Source organism: Pelodiscus sinensis, chromosome 3, assembly GCF_052426305.1.
Source record: "Pelodiscus sinensis isolate ZL-2025 chromosome 3, ASM5242630v1, whole genome shotgun sequence".
NCBI lineage: Eukaryota > Metazoa > Chordata > Testudines > Trionychidae > Pelodiscus > Pelodiscus sinensis.
The window spans coordinates 175,418,015-175,438,842 of record NC_143054.1 but is presented as its reverse complement, the minus strand read 5'-3'; the positions used below and the strand labels follow the sequence as shown (position 1 = coordinate 175,438,842).

General features: G+C 41.4%; 1 protein-coding gene across 9 annotated transcripts in view; it reads left to right on the top strand.

Moving 5' to 3' along the window:
• The first annotated feature begins 19,162 nt into the window (after positions 1 to 19,162).
• The window catches only part of NRXN1 (neurexin 1), a 1,118,405-nt gene continuing 1,116,739 nt past the window's right edge, over positions 19,163 to 20,828 (top strand). For all 9 annotated transcript variants that reach the window (XM_075925467.2, XM_075925456.2, XM_075925455.2 and 6 more), the window contains exon 1: positions 19,163 to 19,297. The gene's annotated coding sequence lies outside the window, so the exon portion shown is untranslated. The remainder of the gene's footprint in view (positions 19,298 to 20,828) is intronic.

Sequence of the window (20,828 nt, the reverse complement as noted above, 5' to 3'; positions counted from 1 at the left end):
GAAGTTTGTCTTATTACCGTAAGGAGCAGCCTTTTTTTATTACTCTGATTTGGGGTTCTACCGTGTAGTTCGGAATTCTGAGTAAGAAAGTTGTATTATATTGCACCCTTCCAGCAAATATATTTATGTTCATCTAATTTCTCTGTTGTATGATGTGAACACCAAATGTTTTTCTTAAGGTTTTTAGTTTGATTTGAAAGATTTTTCTTGGTTTGTAAAGTTGTTTGGACTAATTTCTGCTGAACTGTGCAAGTAGCTGTGCAGAAAAGATATTCCAGTCAACTATTTGACATGAAAATTCAGTGACTATCCAAAGAGAGTTGTATTTTAAAAATACTGATGATTCATTCATTGTGAGCATCAGAGGAGGAAGAGCTAACGTGCTTGATAGAGATGATTCCTCGTCTTCTCTCTGTAGCTTGATATTTCGTGGACATAAGTGAAAATTGGGAAAGATTTCCTATTGGCTACCAGATTTTTTCTGAAATCTGAATAAAGGGCAAAGCTATGCTGCTCTACTAGCCAAATAAGGAAAATGAAAGGGCCCAAGAATATGTCCACTCTTGGACAATTCCTAAAGTGTTAATTGCATAGTTGTGGGTAAATGTGGTGAGCAGTGGGTGTATGTTTGCAGATTTTGGATTTCTTCTGCATGCAGGTTTTCTTTTTATAGGTCTGTCTACTTCACAGTACAAATCTATGGCCTTCATCTTTTGCATGACTTGAGGCCACAGAGAATGTTGAACACCCATTATTGGGTACCCTAACCAATCCCAGTTAGAAATTTCAACATGCAGGATTAATTTGTTCATTTATTTGTGGTAAACCTGAAAAGTATAGCTAAACCCTAGGTTCAAACATTATCCTCTCAAGTATGACAGCCCAATTAGTGTTTAGAGAAGCAAAAAAAGTATAATTATTCTCGAAGTAATGTTCAAAGAAGTGACCAAGAAACTCCCATTAACCTCAATACCTAAGTAATTGCCCTTAACTCTAAGCTAAAATCTCAAGTTCAAAGTTTTCCCCTGTCTATTTTGAGAGAACATCTACAAAAATGATTTTTCTAAAAACTAGATTCTTTATTTAAACCACTATTATGATGCAGTTCAATACTATGTAGTGAAACCATTGATCAAACTGAGGATATGGAACAAATATGGCAGCATTTATTCAAGAAAACATCTTTGTCACATTCTTATTTTAATCCCTCCAACCTTCCAACACTATGCAATATAATTTATACCATAGGGATTATGTCTTGGAATGAGTTTGTCCATTATTGTTTATTCATTATTAAATTCCTTCAGTGCTTTAATGATGGCAACGTAATAAAACTCATTTTTAAAGGATAATGAGTTAGCATGTACAGGTGACCCCCAAGTTATGACCGCCTGACTTATGACCCCCTGCATTTACAACGGAGACTCCATGCATCAGTACCAGTGCCAGCCAGCAGTGTTTGAACTGGTGCCTCACCAGGCTGGGGCCTTGCCCTGGGTTCTGATCAGTGCCGCTGCGAGCCTGGAACATTTGTGTGGCCTGTCCCTAGCAACCACCCTGCTCCGGCTGAGTGTGGCCTCTCAAGCCTGGCACACTGGAGACTACAACTTTGCTGTTAAAAAGAATGTTATCTGTGGGTTTATGTCTTACGCACAAAGAGCTGTGCTCACATATGTGAGCTAAGTGAGGGTGTATTTTTACTTCAGTATGGCTATGTCTAGATTACATTCCTTTTATCGAAAAAGGGATGTAAATTCGACATATCAAAATTGTAAATGAAGGCGGGATTTGAATTTCCCGTGCTTCATTTACATAATGACGGCTGTGGCTTTTTTTTGAAAAGCAGCTTTTCGAAAAAAAAACACGGTTAAGATGGGGATCTTTTGAAATAAATGTCCCTTTTTGAAAGATCCTTCCTCTGCCTATGATACCCTCCACTCCTGTCTGCACTTCTGTCTTCAGAACTAGGCCTTTGACTAGCAGCCATAGCTCTCCACCCATCCAGCAGAAGTTAGGATGACAATACCTCATGGTCCCCTTTTGGGTCAGGGCCCCTACTCAGAAATGCTAGGCTTCCCGTGAAATATCTTTGGTATAAAATAAGATTACACAAAAGATCAAATTTCATGGGGGGGAAGCGACAAGTAGACCTGTGGAACCTTATAGACTCACAAATGTATTGGAGCATAAACTCATTGTCCAGGATGGGGTGTGTGCAGATTTTACTGTCTGTAACACTTTTTTCATGGCCATGAATTTGGACCCTACTCATTATATAGGCTTTAAAAAATATATTTTTTGTTGCCAAAAGAAACATGTTCTGATGTCATTTCTATATATTCTCAGTTTACTTGATTTATGTGTGGTCACATAATCAAGAAGATTAACAATTCTTCAAGATATTATCTTTTAATCAGTCTTTCTTCATCCACGGTCATTCTTCACTGTTGATTCTCAGTTAAGAAACATCTGCTATAATATCCCTTATCAGTTTCCCAGGTTTTATATATCTATATCTATATCTATATCTATATCTATTTCACATAGGAAGAATCTCTGTCCTAGGCTACCAATCAAGAGCATTGCCAGCTTCTAGAATGTCTGTTCTGGACTTAACAAAATGAACCAAGTGAACATATTTCAACCAAAGAAAAATTTACACATTGAAAAGACTTTAAAAATACTAAATATGTACAGAAGTTAAAAAAAAGTTAAAATCCAAAATTAAACCTGGAAATAGATGAAGCAGTGAGCATTAACAGCAGACAAAACATTATTTATAGGGACTAAAGATTTTCACTGGTCTTATTAATGGAATACACCAAGGAAGCAGCTATTGAGGGTAAATTACCCCGATACCCTTTAGACAGTATTCTTCACATAGGATAATGAATCTTGCTATATATGTGTTGCAAAGTTAAATGAACAGAGAACTTGAGCTAAAGCACTTCCATATCCTTAACTTTGTTTTAAATTCAAGAATATGAGAAAAATAGCATTTTTTGAAAAAAAATTACCGGGAAGTGTAAAGATGCACAGTGTAACACTCTACACCTTTCATTTCTGATATGAATGTGCGCGCCAGTTTATGGGGCTTTAAGCACCCATTTTCTGCTCAATCCTCACAAAGTTCAGGTGTCTAAAAGGAACCATATGTAAGAATAAGAGCCAATAGGGGAACTTTTAGTTTTCCCTTCTTTGAGCCTGCTTCAGATGTGACTGAGATTCATTTATTTCAGAGGGAGCTGGATCATATCCTTTCTGAGCCTCCTTTTTATTCCCAGCACATCTCAGTCCTCCCTTCCAAAATGAAGCTTCATATGTTCCAAACAGGTGCTTTATAATCCCTGCCACTAGTAATAGCAAACAGCTGCTTCCAAAGCTGCAGTGCTACAGATCCAGCCAGTCCAACCTTAGTAAGGGCTCTTCCTTGGTACCCAAGCAATCACAGTGAGAAAACATTTTTTAGATTCCATATAGTAATTCACACTGCAAATGAATGAGCCATTGGGTTGGCTTCTCAAGATTTTTATAGCACTTTCTTTTTGACTAAATATTTTGTAGACAATTATAAAATGGCCATGGATGCATGCAACAGAGAAGGACAACTGTACAAAATTAAGACACTGCTACCTTTAGAGTGCTAATCAGGTAAAATTGTGATGAATGTTCACATGTTATTTGAAATATACACATTATATTTGCTACAGGTGTATAGTACTCATCTGCCCTTTGTGCAAACTGCTCAATTTGTACATGTTCAGTGTCCTAAACTTGGCAAGCATCTGGAAAATTCATCTGTTTATCTGTGTGTAGCATAAATTCACTGAACTCCTAACAATGTATATGAGCTCTCAGAACCTGGAGAGAAACTAGAGTGGAATCATACATTAATTAAAGTGCAGGATCAAAGTCTTGGTGAACGCCACACAACATTTATTTTTTCCTGCAACTAGGATAACAATGCCAATCTCCTATTGCAAGATCCAAGGCTATTACTCTCACACACTGGGCATTTCAAATTGGCATTTACTAGTTATTCCTGCACTTGGAAGACACTTATGTAATATTATGTAATAAATACATTACTCGGACTAAATATATTTTTGAAAGGCAGGCTAAGGAGTGGTAACTCAGAGCTTTCAATTTGCAATGTCAATTCATTCACTGTAATCCAATCTGTAGAGCTTGAATATATATTCCATCTAGTAATCATTTATGGACTTTCCTGCAAGTTGAATTTACTTAACGTTTATTATTATTATTATTATTATTATTATTATTATTATTATTATTATTATTATTATTATTCCAAATCTAACTTCCCCAATCTAAACAACCTAAAATATTGTGATGTTGGCTATTAGAATTGAAACTGAAATGTAAATACTAATGTAATATTAATCCTCAATCTCCCAGAGCCATTGTACACAAGGTATTTGAGTCTGATATCACGGAGCAAGATAAATCAGGAGTAAGGCCTGAACATATTGAAGTTGCCCCAATGTAAAATCAACATAGGTGAGAGCAGAATTTGTCTCCTTCCCACTAGGATTTTCTTGCTTACAAGTAAATTCTGATACCTTTACCTACGTTGAGTAGCACTATAACCATGAGTAGTCCAATTGAGTTCAAATAGACAACTCATAGATTAAGACATTATTCAACATTAGAAACTAATGTCAAAACCATACCTTTATATTTTGTTTCTTGGCTTTCATGTTCTTGTTTACTCCCACTATTTTTTCCATGTTTAAACAACATGTCTTCTCCCCTGCCCCCAGTTCTAGACCCAAGACCTTGGAACTTTCTATTATTTCAGTATCACCTATTCTTTCTCTTCTCTTAATCCTCCAAGATCTTCATCTCATCTCTACCTCGTTCTCTGCTTCCTATCCCTCCCCAGGAACGTTTCAGTCCCATGTCAAGCTTACACTCCATACTTATCTCTCCTCCTCTTGCTCCCTTCAATAGCCATATGAACTCATCTGCTGCTGCAATGCTGATATAAAAACTGTGTCCCTCTTGTCTTTTCTAGCTCATGCCAATTCCTTCTTATACCCCATCTCCTCATCCTAAACTTCACTGCTATTTAACTTTTATTTCCTTTATCTCTCCATAATGTCATTATCCCATCACCCATTCCTTTTTCCCTGATTTTGTAAGCTAGTTCTCCTTCCCCACTCAGCTCAACTCCTCTTTCCTAGGTAGCTTCAGCCCTCTGATGGATGATAGCTTGTCTCCTCATTCTTTTGCTTAACCTTGTTGGATTGCACTCTGGACTGACTCCTATACCTGCTTTAACTTCCTCTTTCCTTCAACTATATCCCTCCTCTTCATCTTAACTTCTGCCTTCTCCTACTAAGAAAACACCTACTAAGGATAATAAGTAATACTGTCCTCCTAAAAATGTCAAAGGAGAATTTCTGCTAGATTTGGGTTTTAACCCTACTGATCATTTCCTCTTCCTCCACATGATGTGCTTACAATTTAATTAATGGCTCTGTTTTCCCATGGTTCTTTTCTTTCTCTACTCACTGCTCTTTTAGTATCATCTTTGGTGGATCTTTCTCCTCTCTTCCTTCCTTCTATTAGGGTAATTTGACATTCCATTATCAGTTTTCTTTTTTTGTCTTTTTCTGTTTTTTTCCTAGAAAATCTCATCTGCTCCCATACTTACATTTACCATCTCAGGCATGGAAGAATTTCAAATCTACCTCTATCCTGTTTCAGCCTCTGACTCCCACAGACATGTCCTTTGGATGTCCCACCAGGATTTCTATCTCAATAAGCTCAATCCTCAGATCTTATTTGGCTGGGGAGGGGAGAAGGGCACATTTTGAAGAAAGCCAAGAGCTTTATCCTTGGGACTGTTCCAATTAGGGTTTCTGGAAGCATTACATTTTGGCCCAGTCCGATTAGCCAAGGATCACTTATTCTGGGGTCCAGAAAGGTCCCTGCCCATCCAAGCATTGGATAAATTAAATTAAATTAAATCTTTGCCCTTCCCTCCCCCATTACCACAATAAGAATAATTTGGTTGAACAGTGAACCAGTGATCCTCTGCTTCAAATGGATAGAAAGAACCAAAAAGAAAGAGCAACATCAGAAAACAATTGTGTTCACTTATCTAAGCCATACCATGTCTACAACAAATATGTAATATATGAATATGACTCAAACAAAATACTAATTTCTGATGGAGGGGCATAAAAAAGCCCAGTTGCAACCTATGTTATGACCTCACAGGTGCACTGTTTCAAGGGAACAGGTACACAAATGGATGCTAACTTTTGAACTGAAAAGGAAGGCTTTTGATTAAGTGTAAGAAATAAGCTCATGGCTCACTCAGTAGATTCATGTTGCTGGCATTGTCAGAAATCAGACAGGATTGTTACTCACCCTGATGTTTACAAATGGCTCTAAAAAGAAGCGAAATAAAGAAAATATTTGATTGTAACTTTGTTTATGTATGACAAACATATTAGCATAGTTGATGCCTACTGCTTAGTCTCCTCTCTCATAAGACTCAGGGTATGTCTACACTACAAAGTTAGTTCGAACTAACGGACGTTAGTTCGAACTAACTTTAATAGGCGCTACACTAGCGCTCCGCTAGTTCGAATTTGAATTGAACTAGCGGAGCGCTTAGTTCGAACTAAGTAAACCTCATTTTACGAGGATTAAGCCTAGTTCGAACTAGCTAGTTCGAATTAAGGGGTGTGTAGCCCCTTAATTCGAACTAGTGGGAGGCTAGCCCTCCCCAGGTTTCCCTGGTGGCCACTCTGGCCAATACCAGGGAAACTCTATGCCCCCCTCCCGGCCCGGACCCCTTAAAGGGGCACGGGCTGGCTACGGTGCCCGTGCCAGGTGCAAGCCTGCCAGCACCCAGCCAGCAGACCCTGCACCTGGCACGGCACAGAGCCACCCACCCGATGTCCCCCAGCCCACCCCCTCTTCCCGGGACCAGGCTGGCGGCTCCCGGGAGCTTGCCCTGGACCACAAGAGGCGGGCACCTTCCTGGGCTAGTGCGGACATCGTGGACCTCATCCACGATCTCCACACTAGGCACAGGAAAGTGGCCGTCTAGGGCAGGAGAGCTGCCAGCCTGGCCACCCAAGAGCAGGTGTGCATGAAAATCAAGGGGGTCCACTGAGACCCCCAACCTTGAGCCCTGAGCTTACAATGGCCGTCCTGGGTCAGACCAAAGGTCCATCTAGCCCAGTAGCCTGTCTGCCGACAGTGGCCAACCCTAGGGACCCTGGAGGGGATGGACAGAAGACAGTGACCAAGCCATTTGTCTCGTGCCATCCCTCTCCAGCCTTCCACAAACTTTGGGCAGGGACACCACTCCTACCCCCTGGCTAAGACTACTCCATGGACCCAACCTCCATGACTTCATCTCACTTCCCTTTCAACTCTGTTCTAGTTGTAGCATTCACAGCCTCCTTCAGCAAGGAGTTCCACAGGTTAACTATTTGTTTTGTGAAGAAGAACAACTTTCTCTTACTAGTTTCAAGCCTGCTACCCATTCCTTTCCTTTGGTGTCCTCTAGTCCTTCTTTATGGGAACTCATGAAGAACTTTTCTATATGCACCCTCTCCACCCCACTCATGCTTTTAGAGACCTCTATCCTGTCCCCCCTCCATCTCCTCTTTTCTAAGCTGAACAGTCCCAGTCTCTGTAGCCTTTCTTCATCTGGGACCTGTTCCCAACCCCTGATCATGTTAGTTGCCCTCCCCTCTCCCAGCCTCTCTCTTCCCCTCTTGCACCTCCTTTTCCCAGTCTCCCCCAGTTTTGTTCAATAAAGACAGAGTCAATGTTGGAAGAAACGTTATCTTTATTTTGTACATCAAGAAGAAGGGGGGCTAGGGAAGGGTAAGTGGAAGGAGGTGAGGGAGGAATGGGGTACGAGCCCCCGATGGGGAGGACTGGGCTGGCTCTGCGGGCTTCTGGGGGTGGAAGCTCTCCTGCAGCCCCCCGATTGCCCCCTCTCCCCAGATGGCAGCCTGCGGCAAGTGCAGCCGGGCTGATGGTCGAGTGGTGTGATGTGCCCAGTGTGGGTACTCCGGGCACTCCAAGCCAGAATTTCTTTGCAAGCGGGGCACCCCTTAGAACTGTGTGTCCGGGGTGGGGGTCGGGACCCTTTAAGCGCAGCCCACGGCTAGCCTGAGACAGCATCTCCATGCTGTAAGTCCTCCTTTTATGCCCCTTCCGGCACTGCTTCCGGCTATCCTTAAGCCCTGTTCAGAGTCCACTCAATGTGGACTTGCTAGTTCGAATTAGCAAAACGCTAATTCGAACTAGTTTTTAGTTCTAGACGCGTTAGTTCGAATTAGCTTAGTTCGAATTAACTAATTCGAACTAAGTTAGTTCGAACTAACTTTGTAGTGTAGACGTACCCTCACTATGCTTTGCACAAACTTCTCTCTTACACTGCTTCATTACTTCTTTTTGTCCATGTGCCCTGGCCCGGCCATACTCTCTCATCATACCATCTACATTTGCTTCCTGGAACCCAGGTTTTTCTGCCTTTTAATTTGTTTTTCACTTTTCTCCTCCTCACCCTACCCTTACCTTAACTTCATCTGCATTTCTTTATTCCCTTCTCCCAACATTTCTACTGCCTTCTTTCCTCCCATCATTACTTCAACTATCCCCTAAAAAACCTCTTTTTCTGTTTCTTCTCCTTCCGTCTTTCCATTTTTTCCCAATCTAACCCTTCTTTGATATCCCTACTTTCCTCCTTTCATAGTCTCTACCACTGTACTATATGGCAAGTACCTGATAACACTAACACCCCAGGACCTCAAGACAGATTTGTGGACTAAGCAAAAAATGAATGAAGACTTTAAAATAACAAAAATTATCATTTCACTTAGATTATGTCTAGATAGCAGGACTATTTCAGGATCCCAGAAGTATCACAAAATAGCAATTCTGCGCCTTTAAATGTGCCTGTTATTTCAAAATATATTTTGAAATAACAGGCATGCTATTCTGGTGTCCCTGTAGCCCTCATTCCACAAGGTTTAAGGAAATTGTCAGAATAGAATTTTATTTTGAAATTACCTCATAATAAGCTACACAGTTTGTATAGTGCAAATTGCATAGCTTATTTTTAGATAAGGGTGCTATGGAGATGCACCCTTATAGTAAAGTGCAAATCTCCCTTCCCTTAAGCTATGTCTACACTGCACTCTAAACTCTAAACAAGATATGCAATTTGCGCTACTCAAATTGCATACTTATTTTGAGTCTATTTTGAAGTAGGCTATTTCGAAATTTGTTGCTGTCTACACAGCACCAATTTTCGAAATAAAGTGCTATTTCGAGTCATCCCATAACCCTAGTGGAATGAGGGTTACCAGGATGCTGAAAAAGCATGCCCATTATTTCAAAAAATATTTGGCTTGTGAAGACGCGGGGGAGCTATTTCGCGATACCTCTGGTATCCTGAAATAGCACTGCAGTGTAGACATATCCTTCCTGAAAGGCTTTTCTGTTAGACATTTTGATAACAAAGCTGCCCTGGAATTTAAAAGTATTAGCTATCTGATACACTGCAGTATTCCCTTAGTGAGTCCTTCTTGAACAGGTGCATCCTTTACAGTTTAAACACTGCTCTCAAGAATCTAGCTGTATGCATTCTAACCACAAATATTCCTCTCCTGTGATGTGTTAGTAATTCTCACTAACATTAACAATTGCAGCAATTTTTGAATCAGAGTATATCTTCTGATTACTAGAAAATTATACCCTTATGAAAAGTAGTATATTTTTAGTATACTTGGCAGACTTTTAGTATAGCTAAGTTTCTGTAGGATGCTTGAATTATACCAAGTATACTCATTTTTCCATAAGGGTAAAGTGATACTATAAACTAAATTATTATAATCGGGTTTTTCTTTTAGCTCTCAAAGAGCTTGATCTTAAAAGGGATAGGCATTTCCTAGGGCCCTCAGCTGCATTAAGTTTCAGTGAAAGTTAAGGGTGCTCAGCACCCCACATGGAATGGTCTAAAAATAGAATTGTGCAGCTGCAAGGAGCTATGATTTTGCTGATTGCTACTGCTTATTTGTTTACAACATCTATGAAGTGTTCATACAGATCGTCTACACCAAAACATCCTCTTATTACTGTTACTTCTTCCTCCCTCCTCCTGCCTGTTAGTCTCACTTACTTGTTCCATAATTTTTTTAGATTGTAACCTCTTTGGAGCAGAGACTGTCATTTACTATTGGCCAGGTTCTGCAACCTTTACTCAACATCTTACTCCATAATAATTTCCATGGTAGTATTTGTGGAATAAGGTTCTTCTCAGTGTGAAACAGGGTGCCAGAATTTGCCCTTATGGGTTTGCATAGTGCCATTCATAATGGGGGCTTGACTTCATTGAGTCCCTTAATCACTACCAGGAACCTAATAATGTATAATATATAAATATATAGTAATAATTAATAATTAGCATATACATATTGAATATCATGAGTTGTAATAGTTAATGCTAAAGCAGAGTTTTGGAAGGCATATTAAACCTTAGGTTTCAGTGTTACTACTGAGAACAAGACCTTAATGGGGAGGCAGAGGTATTGCTGGGTTTCTTGCACCTTCCTCTGCAGGTCTGGTACTGGTCACTTTTAGAGACACCAACTGGATTTATTGACTCATCAGTGCAATATGGTCTGTATATTCCTATATTCCTATGTATCTCACATCCATTAAATTGCCAACTTCGTGCTAAGTTTCAAATGATCAAAATTGCTCATAAAGCTCATATACTTACATATGTTTTCCCAAGCACATTCTCTCTTAGGCTGCATCTAGACTGGCATGATTTTGCGCAAATACTTTTAACAGAAAAGTTTTTCCGTTAAAAGTATTTGCGCAAAAGAGCGTCTACATTGGCACGGATGCTTTTGTGCAAAAGTCATCTTTTGCGCAAAAGCATCCATGCCAGTGTAGACGCTCTCTTGCATAAGAAAGCTCCAATGGCCATTTTAGCCATCGGGCTTTCTTGCGCAAGAAATTAACTTGGCTGTCTACACTGGCCCTCTTGCACAAGAATACTTGCGCAAGAGGGCTTATCCCTGAGCGGGAGCGTCAGAGTATTTGCACAAGCAGCACTGATTTTGTACAGTACAAAGTCAATGTTCTTGTGCAAATACTTGTGGCCAGTGTAGACAGGAGGCAAGTTTTGTGCAAAAGCAACTGCTTTTGTGCAAAATCTTGCCAGTCTAGATGCACCCTTATAGTAGATCTGGTTTGCAGCACTTTGTGCAGGCTGCTTTCATGGTCCTACAAGAGCTCGACACCGAGCACATCAGCGAAACCCTCTGCCTGTGTGTGGGAACTGCACCCCATGGTGGAGGAAGGCCACCTTTATGGAGCTGTGGGCCTGGCTCGCCCCTGCCCTCTGTCAAAGTGACACCCAGATGTAAACCTTCGTCCCTCTGGAGATTCAATTCACCATCGCGGTCCAGAAGCTTCCTACACCAGACAGTTCCAATCTGTGGGTAACCAGTTCGGTATGGGAAAGTCCACCTTTGGAGCCCTCCTTATAGAGGTAAATCACTCTCAGACTGCGGGCCCTGGGGAAGGGGGGAATGCTGGAAAGGGGCACCCTAGGGAAGGGGTAAGGTGGGGAGGGGTGGGAGTGGGCTGGGGGTGGAAGAGAAGCTCTGTCCTTGCGGGGGAGGAGGCAGCCTCATAGGGGATGGCTCCTGGAGTGTTTGAGGGGAGGGAGGAGAGGGGGGCTGGGACTTCCCAAGGGCTTCGGCTCCCCCTCTGATTCTCTGTTTTGTGTGTTTCTTTTTCTCCTTCTGCAGATGGTGAGGGCCATCAACTCCATCTTGCTTCGCAGGATCATTCGCCTGGGAGACCTGGACCCCATCGTCACTGGATTTGCCACCCTGAGCTTCCCCAACTGTGGGGGAGCCATAGATGGAATCCACATCCCAATCCATGCAGTACATTAACCACAAGGGCTATTTTTCTATGGTGCTGCAGGACCTGGTTGACCACCATGGACAGTTTATGGACTTTTTTGTCAGGTGGTTGAGCAGGCACACAACGCCTGCACTTTCAGGAATTCCAGCCTCTACCACAAGCTGGAAGCTGGCACATTCTTCCCCAAGTGCAACATCATGTTAGGGGACATTGAGATGCCACTGTGAATTGTGGGGGATATGGCCTACCCCCTCATGCCATGGCTCATGAAGCCCTACATTGGCCATATGGACCCAAGCAGGGACTGTTTCAGTGCCTGCCTAGGCAGGAACTGCATCCAGGCAGAATGCACCTTTGGATGCTTGAAAGAGAGGTTCAGGTGCCTCCTGACCCACCTGGATGTCGGGGAGCACAACATCCCTGAGGTGATCTTGGCCTGTTGTGTTCTCCACAAGATATGGAGAGCAAGGGGGAGGCCTTTCTTCTGAGATGGGGAGCAGAGGCTGGCCAGGAGAGACGGGCTTTTGAGCAGCTGTGTACAGCTACCATCTGCCAGGCCCATCTGGGGAGGCCTTGAGGGAGAGTTTCTCTCAAGGACCCCAGTAACTCTCCCCAGGGCCTCCCCACTAGCGGCCGGTATCTTTCTCCCTTTGCCCCTTCCCCTTTTGTTTAACCAAAATCTTTGTATTTTTTTTAATAAAAGAAACTGTGGAGGAGGGGGGCTGAGAACCTGGAAAGGGGGAGGGAGGAAGGGAGCTCAGAACCTGGATAAGAGGAAGGAGGAGGGAGACTCAGAGCTGGCACTGGGAATAATGCTCATTATTCCAGAAAAATGCTGCGGTGTAGACATACCCATAGTGGTTGATGGGGAATTCCCTGGCTTTGCTTTGTTCTTTCTCTTCATTCTCTCTCCCACTCTGCTTCTTCACCTTAACTCTTTTCCTCCCCACAAGTGCTTTTCTCCTCCTCCTCCTCTCTTTCAACACCACAAGGTCTAGACAAGGGAGTAACATCATATGGGATGGAGAGTGACATGCCTAGGAAATGCTGAGAACAGATCATGATCAGTATTGTGGATGTAGACTGGGTGGCTATGTCTACACTGGCGTGATCTTGTGCCAGAAATATGCAAATGATGCTAAGCGTGGAATATCGCCAAGACTCATTTGCATATCAAATGAGCCACCATTTTTGTGGAAGAGGCTCTTGCACCAGAAGGAGCGTCTACACTGCCCCTTCTTGAGCAAGAAAAACCCTCTTGTACAATGCCATTACGCTGCTTACTTTCAGGAAAAACGGCATTGAGCAAGAGGGTTTTTCTTGCGCAAGAAGGGGACGCTCCATCTGGCACAAGAGCCTCTTCTGCAAAATGATGGCTCATTAGATATGCAAATGAGGTGTGGCAATATTCCACGCTTAGCCTCATTTGCATATTTCTGGCGCAAGATCATGCCAGTGTAGACATAGTCGGTGAGTATCGTCATGTGGTGGGGTTATTTCGTTTGCACCCTGGTTAAAACCTTTGTAACCTTATGTTATACTCTTCCTCAGACTTCCCATAAATTAAAGACTTATCTATACAATCTTCTACTCTCTCCGGGACTTGCACACTCTTCTTCATTTTTCTTCAAAAGCTTTCTGATTTACTTGTGAGGCCTAAACATAGCTGACGAAAGTAATATCATCAGAAAGGCACTAGAAAAGTTGTCAGCTTGGTCTGTCAGGAAGATGTGGGACTCACCAGAGAATCCTGTATGTGCACCTCAGGACTGATCAGTGCCCACTGAAGTCAATGAAGGACTCCCATTGATTTCATTGAGCACTGACTGGATTGCATCTTTATTGAGGAGACCATAACACCAGTTATCTTGGAGAGTATATATTTCCTCCTGAATTCATCACTGAATGCATGCATAGATGGACATACCAAGAACAGACAGTATACGTTCACATTCTCTGTTTGTTCAGTAGTATGCTCTTTTATACCATTTGTCTCTCTCCTTTCTGTTCTTCTTTCACATTGGACTGTGCTAAGTGCAAAGGGTACTGCTCACTCTTGCAATAGAATTGGCACTGATAGTTCTGAAAAGAACATGTTGCCCCTAAACACCATTCCAACTTCTTCAGCACTTTTTATGGAGCCTTTTTCAATTGCTAGGAGATTAATTGTGGCATATTGACACAGATGTGAAACAAACATTCAATGTCTTTGTAGGTAGTGCAGCCTTTAAGAATATACCTAATGAATATATCTTTCCTCTTGTGCAACTGATGGCTACCTAGGGCTGCTTTAATTTAGATGTAGGTCTCATCTCAAGTACAAACTACAGCTACTTCTTTTTCCCTTTGCATAATTTCCATATTTCCAATGGTCTTGTGTTATTAGGTGCTTGTTTGTTCTCCATGAGAATTCTTTACTTTTATACTAAGCTTCTGCAACTTCTTTGCTGGATGACTTGCATTTTCAATAGGTCTGGTGGACATAGCATGTACTCTGGCTGTTCCAAAGTCAGCTCCAGTATTAACTGAAATTTGTCCTCAAGTTCCTTGTTTAATATCTCAACTACTACTTCCTAATGACATCAAAGTCACAATTCTCTGCATATTCCCTTCCTAAAGACATCTAGATCCCTGAATCAGAGTGTTCAATAATGTGTGACTTTCCTTTTGATAAAGAAATGCTCTTCTGATTTTTTACAAATATCATTCATCAGCTTTCACAGAGTAAGGAAAAAAGATTTATAAATATTTTCAGCATCCCTCCCCATTGCATTAATGAATGATTCATGTTAAGTTTTAGTGTGATTAGGAATCTGGTGAAGTACTCCTTCCACTTAGGCCATTCTATAGGTTTACAAAAATGAAAAATGTGTGACATGATAAATGCTGGCAGTTTTTTTTCCTCTCATTCATACTGTTTTAAAATCAGTCAATGTCTTATGGTATGCCGTGTGACAAAGATAAAGAATCACAGAAATAAACACTTTCTTCTAACACTGAACAAGGAACTTTATCAGAAAAGGAAAATAGCATTTCAATAATCTCTCTTTTTCTCTGTGACTCAGTGCATTGCCTCTGTTTAAACTTTCCCCACTCACCTCTTGTCTGGCTTCTTTTAACAGATTTAAAGAAACAATACTTATGCTTAGGCTACATTGGAGGCTGCTACCACTCCTCAGCCTGATGCCTGGAAGAATTCCCCCTCTTCTCACATATCTCTTTAGTACCTGGTATTCCTATATGAGTAATGTTGGCTTTCCTACTAAGAACTGATGTTGTCCTTGACGTCAGTTGAAGTTTTGCCTTTCACTTGATTAGTTAAAAATAGGTCTAAATTGGAAAATGTTGACTTGCTTAACAACGCTAAAAGAAATACTCAGGAACTTAAGTATTACAAGAAGGGAATTTTGATATTTTCAAAATATCCACAAGATTGTTACATTTTGTTGTTACAATAAAATAGCAATTCATCCATACAAAGGTCTTTTTACACTATGTGTTATATATTAATACCCTTATACATTTGTTAGGCTTTAAAGTACCACTGGACTCCTTGTTGTTTTTAGATACATTTTTCTTAGCAGAGGAGAAGTTTGCTCATTGAGCTGTTGATACAGGTCAAGTTATTAGAGAAATTTCCACTCTTTTTATTTGAAAATAACTGGATGTGATTCTCATCTGGCTGAATATAAAGAATGTTTGATTATGCTGTAAGTATTGAAGATAAATTATATCTCTAGCAAAGCTCTTATTCACATTAGTTAACATGTTGCTTGGTTACTGCCTCAAACCTGTCATCTATGAGGAAGGATGCCTTAAAAATTACATGGATAACAGTGGGATTTAACAATGGGAATGAACTAATATTTTCTGGCATTATTTGTTTTGGGAGCTTAATCCAAACTGAGTTTTTAAGTGTCCTGGAAGGCTGAGAATGAAGCTGTGCAAATGGTTTGTAACAAACTCTGTGTTGGCCCAATATCAAATTATCTTTGGGGTTCTTTTGATATTATTAATCTAGGACTACATTTGCAAATGTTTTCATATCCTAGGCAAAGGTTCTTGCATGCAAACCACTCAATCACTTCATGTTTAATTCTTCAAGCACCAGTGTAATAAATTCATGACTACAAATAATAAGCATTATGGTCACCCCAAATTATGTACATGTCATATGACATCAGGAATAGAACCTAGGAGAAAATCTAGGTTAAATATGGACAAATTTGGTTAATAGTTTCAGAAAAAACCACAACATTAAAAAAGAAGGAAAAATACATGTGTAAATATTTTGGCATTTTTTGATTAACTGTTTTTACATATAATTTTGAAATGACACTTTGTAATCAACATTTTGTTTCAAAATGTCATTTCAAATAAACACACACTAAAAATTTCATGTCCAAACAATATTTTAAAATGTTGTTACATTCAAATGAAGTAACTTTTGTTTTTCTTTGAGCCAGAAAAAAACAACAACAAACAGTCGTAGTTTCAAATTAATTAAATGTATACATTGATTTTATTTTAATTTGTTTTTGGTTCAGCCACCAAACTGAAAAAAATATTACCCCTCTCTAACAGAACCTTCAGATGACAGAGTTTGAAACAAAGAAGAATATTTAAAAGGGCTTATATCTTTTGTAGTGTAGACATTTGAAGGTAACATAGCCATACATTCTAACAGGCCTGATTTTACATCTATAGGGGGGTAGTAATACATACCTAGACTAGACAATTGATGCTCCTATCTCTTGGGATTTACATCCAACATCTGTAACATATTCATGACAGGAAACAGACAACAACATTTCACCACATATATTGTCTGGAGTAGAATTCAGGAGCTTTGACTTTAAAAAAAACAGGGGGGTTATTTTATCATTCAGATTTGGCGCTCCACTAGCTGTGTTAGTAATAGGGCTTTCATCCTGTTTAGAATACAGACACCAAAACTTCACAGTGGCATACACAGCTGTCATCCAACAGAAGGCAGTGGTGCAAATGGAAATATATTAGGGTATGTCTACACTACCACCCTAGTTCAAACTAGGGTGGTTAATGTAGTCATTCGAAGTTGCAAATGAAGCCCGGGATTTAAGTATCCCGGGCTTCATTTGCATCTTGCCAGGAGCCGCCATTTTTTAATCCCCGTTAGTGCAGACTCTATGCCCGCGGCTACACGCGGCATGGAGTAGGTAGTTCAAATTAGGCTTTCTAAATCGAACTACCGTTACTCCTCATGGAAAGCCTAATTTGAACTACCTACTCTGTGCCACGTGTAGCCGTAGGCACGGAGTCCACACTAACGGGGATTTAAAAATGGCGGCGCCCGTCAAGATGCAAATGAAGCCCAGGATATTTAAATCCCGGGCTTCATTTGCAACTTCGAATGACTACATTAACCACCCTAGTTCGAACTAGGGTGGTAGTGTAGACATACCCTTATAGTGGGATACTCTTCTTATATTTCATGAGTTCATGGTGTCTTCCTTCTGTGATAGATTGCCACTCTACTCCTCTTCAAGAGCTCGAAGGGTGTGTCTCTTCATGCTGTCTTTTCTTCCAAAAATTCAAGTATACTTTACCCAGGCATCTGGATTTATTTAGTGCAGTGCATGATGTGGCCTTATCTCTACAGTGCAGCTGGAGCAACCATCAAACGTCTTCCATTGTCTGCTCTCAATCTTCTTTCTTTTAGGGGTACCCCTGGCAAGGTGAGGGTGACTTTCCCCCAAAGCTGCTGGAAGGCTTTGAAGGAACAAGCTCATCATTTCCTTCCCTTGTAGCAAAAAACATACAGTACTGTGACAGGGCTGATGAGAGAGGGTAGAAAGGAAAACAATTGTACCAGAGTCTCAAGCTCTGGAGCCCCTCAAAAGATATCTGAGGCTATGGCTACACCACCATTTTTTTGCAGAAGAAGATATGCAAATTATGCTCACATTTGCATATCTTCTTCCAATTCTGTTTGTGGAAGAGGTTTTGCCACTAGTTGGCCCGGTGTGATGAGGCCAAATGTCGCAAAAAAAACCCAAACCCTCTTTCTCAAGACCCCTTATTACACATAAATCAAGCTTTATAGGGTCTTGAAAAAGAAGCTGTTTTTTTCAACATTTGGCCCCATTACATGGGGCCAAATAACAGTAAAACCTCTTCCGCAAAAAGAATTGGAAGAAGATATGCAAATGCGAGTGTGATTTGCATATCTTCTTCCACAAAAAAAGGCAGTGTAGCCATAGCCTGAATAATACATTGAAATGGGAGAGGTTGGGGGCCCAGCAATCATCATGTACTGGGGTAACAAGCTGTCTCTCTATGGGCCTGGCTACAGGAAATAGTATTCATACCTCTCCCCACTTTGAGCAGGGTTTCTAGAGCTGGGGAAAACTATGTATGTAGTGTTCAGGCATTATACTTGGCTCAGACTGAGGTAACTGTTGTCACTGCAGGAGAGGAAAGAGGCCAGGGATTCATTTTCCAGCATATTCCCTGTAGTTTTGAGGCAACAGGCCTTATACTGCTATTTCCTGTAAGAAAGCAGAGAGGGGCAGGGCCTCAGGATTTCCCTTAAGACTCAATGAAAGATAAGACTCACTGGCAGCCATTCAAAGACAATGGGAGACATGGATAAAGGCCACTGGCCTTGCTGCCCACATCTAAGAGAGTGAAAGTGCTGTGGGTTTTGGATACTAGATAGGGGAGTGCCTGAATGCAAGAACTGGGGATTAATGCAGTGTCCTGTGACTCCCTAAAGGCTGGACCATTGGGGTGACAGGGTGAGTGTTTTGTCTTCTGCAGACAGAGGCTGAGCTATGGCAGGCCTTGCGGCACAGGGTGGGGCTAGGCAATGCCTACTGTGGAAAGTTCTGAGTGGGTAAGGGTGCTGTCTATGCCTGTGAAACTGGTCTGAGGGTTCAGTGCTCCTATCCATAAAAACTGAGCCCTGCACAATTCACAACCCCGTAAAGACAAGCTCACATCTTGGTGCAACTCTCCTGATTGCACCGGCTTTACGCCTGGAAGGCACTTGGCCCGTGTGGAGAGGTGCAGGTCCTTCTGCTCAGACTGCTGTGATGGCTCTGTCTGGAGTCTGTGTACGGGGATGCTGCTGTCCACGGTGCTGCAGAGAGCACAGCTCCTCCCTCCTCTTGCAGACAGGCAGCACCAGGCGTCATGTGACCGACCCCTCCTTTCTGTTCCCCTCCCTCCCTCCTGGAGACAGAAGCTCCAGCCTGACGCCGCTGAAAAGGCAACTGCACTTGCCTTATTCAAAGACCTAAAGAAATTCTCGTTGACCGACACTTGCTTCAAGCTCTGTTACAAGCTAAAGAGAAAATCCATGCAGGTAAATCGCAGGCTCCTGGTTTGGGGGATACGGGGAAAGGGAGGTGGAGGAGGAAAGCTCCCATTTAACAGAGCTTGGATCTGTCGGATGCACAAGGGGCTGGTTGGTTTGCGTTTTGAATAGGTAGATGGCAAGGAGATGAGATGGTGGAACTGAGGTAGTAAGTTAAACGTTGGCTGCGGTGATTTATGGTCAATTGCAAAGCAAAGGCTGGTGGTTGGAGACTCAAGAAATGAAAATCGGTATTTTTGTGTGTGTCTGCTGTTTTGTGAAGTCGGAGCGGCAATGAAAAAGATATTTTGTATTGGGGGTCTGATGGAAAAAAGCGGGATTATGCAGGGTGTGCATTGATATTCTGGGACGTTTTTCATTGGGAGCCAGAAAAAAAAAGGAACACCCAACTGCATTTATATATGTTTGAACTGTATAGGTCCCTGCTGATGGCATGCGTTCTTGGAGGGACAGAAATTATATCATAAATATATTAAAATTAATATAACTGCAGGCTGTAAGGGTAGCAAAATCGATCATTCCAGTAGCTTAGGAACAAATTTGATTCTAGAATTTACTTAGAAATGAAAGAAAAAGATTAATGATGCTGTTAAGACTGTTTTTGAATTAGGGCGCTTCTCTGACTAAAGCAAGGCTGTTTTTCAGATCCTTTTATTTCAGACTGTAATTTCTGAACTCTCTAAGTCTTCCCCGCAACCAAGACCCAAGCCTGTGGATTTTTATACAATAAGGATTCTGCCAAGGATTGTAAATGCCTACTGACCTGCCATTTATTATGGATTGATTGAACTATGGGTGTCTCTCCTTTTCTCTCTTTTTCCTTTCAGAAAGCTCAGTTGGGGCACCTGTGATTAAAACATATTTTTAAGAATAAAATGAGTATGAAGGGGAGGCAGGAAAACGCTTTATTTTAACCGATGAGCGGCGGAGTCCAGTATTCTCACCTGATATTTTCATATGGGGGGGGAGGATCTTGTACCCGAGATCCCACTTAAAACATGTATGCTAAATAATTTGCTCTATCAAAGATAAAACTACCTCTCCTGCTTTGGAAATGACTAGAAAAACTGTGCTGTTTATCGATAGTATATTAATTGAATCAGCTATAATAAATAAGCAATTAGAAAGGGGTTTCTTTCTTTCTTTCTTTCTTTCTTTCTTTCTTTCTTTCTTTCTTTCTTTCTTTCTTTCTTTCTTTCTTTCTTTCTTTCTGGCGCATATGTATGAAAGAGAGGGAGAAGCAGCATAGACAAGCACAGAGAGGGTCATCAATTCCATCTAGAAAATATCTTGAAGTGGGATCCCCTGGCTCGATGGCTCTCAGCTGACAGCTGTAGGGATGGCTCTGTCATTCACTCCTAGATCACCTCTTCCCTACATAAAAATACATATACACACACACCAGCTGGTGCTACCCCCATCTCCACCTTCTCTACACGTTCACACTACATACTGAGCTACTCCTGTTGTACATCCCTCCTCCTCCTCCACACACGAGCACACAAACATATACCTACTT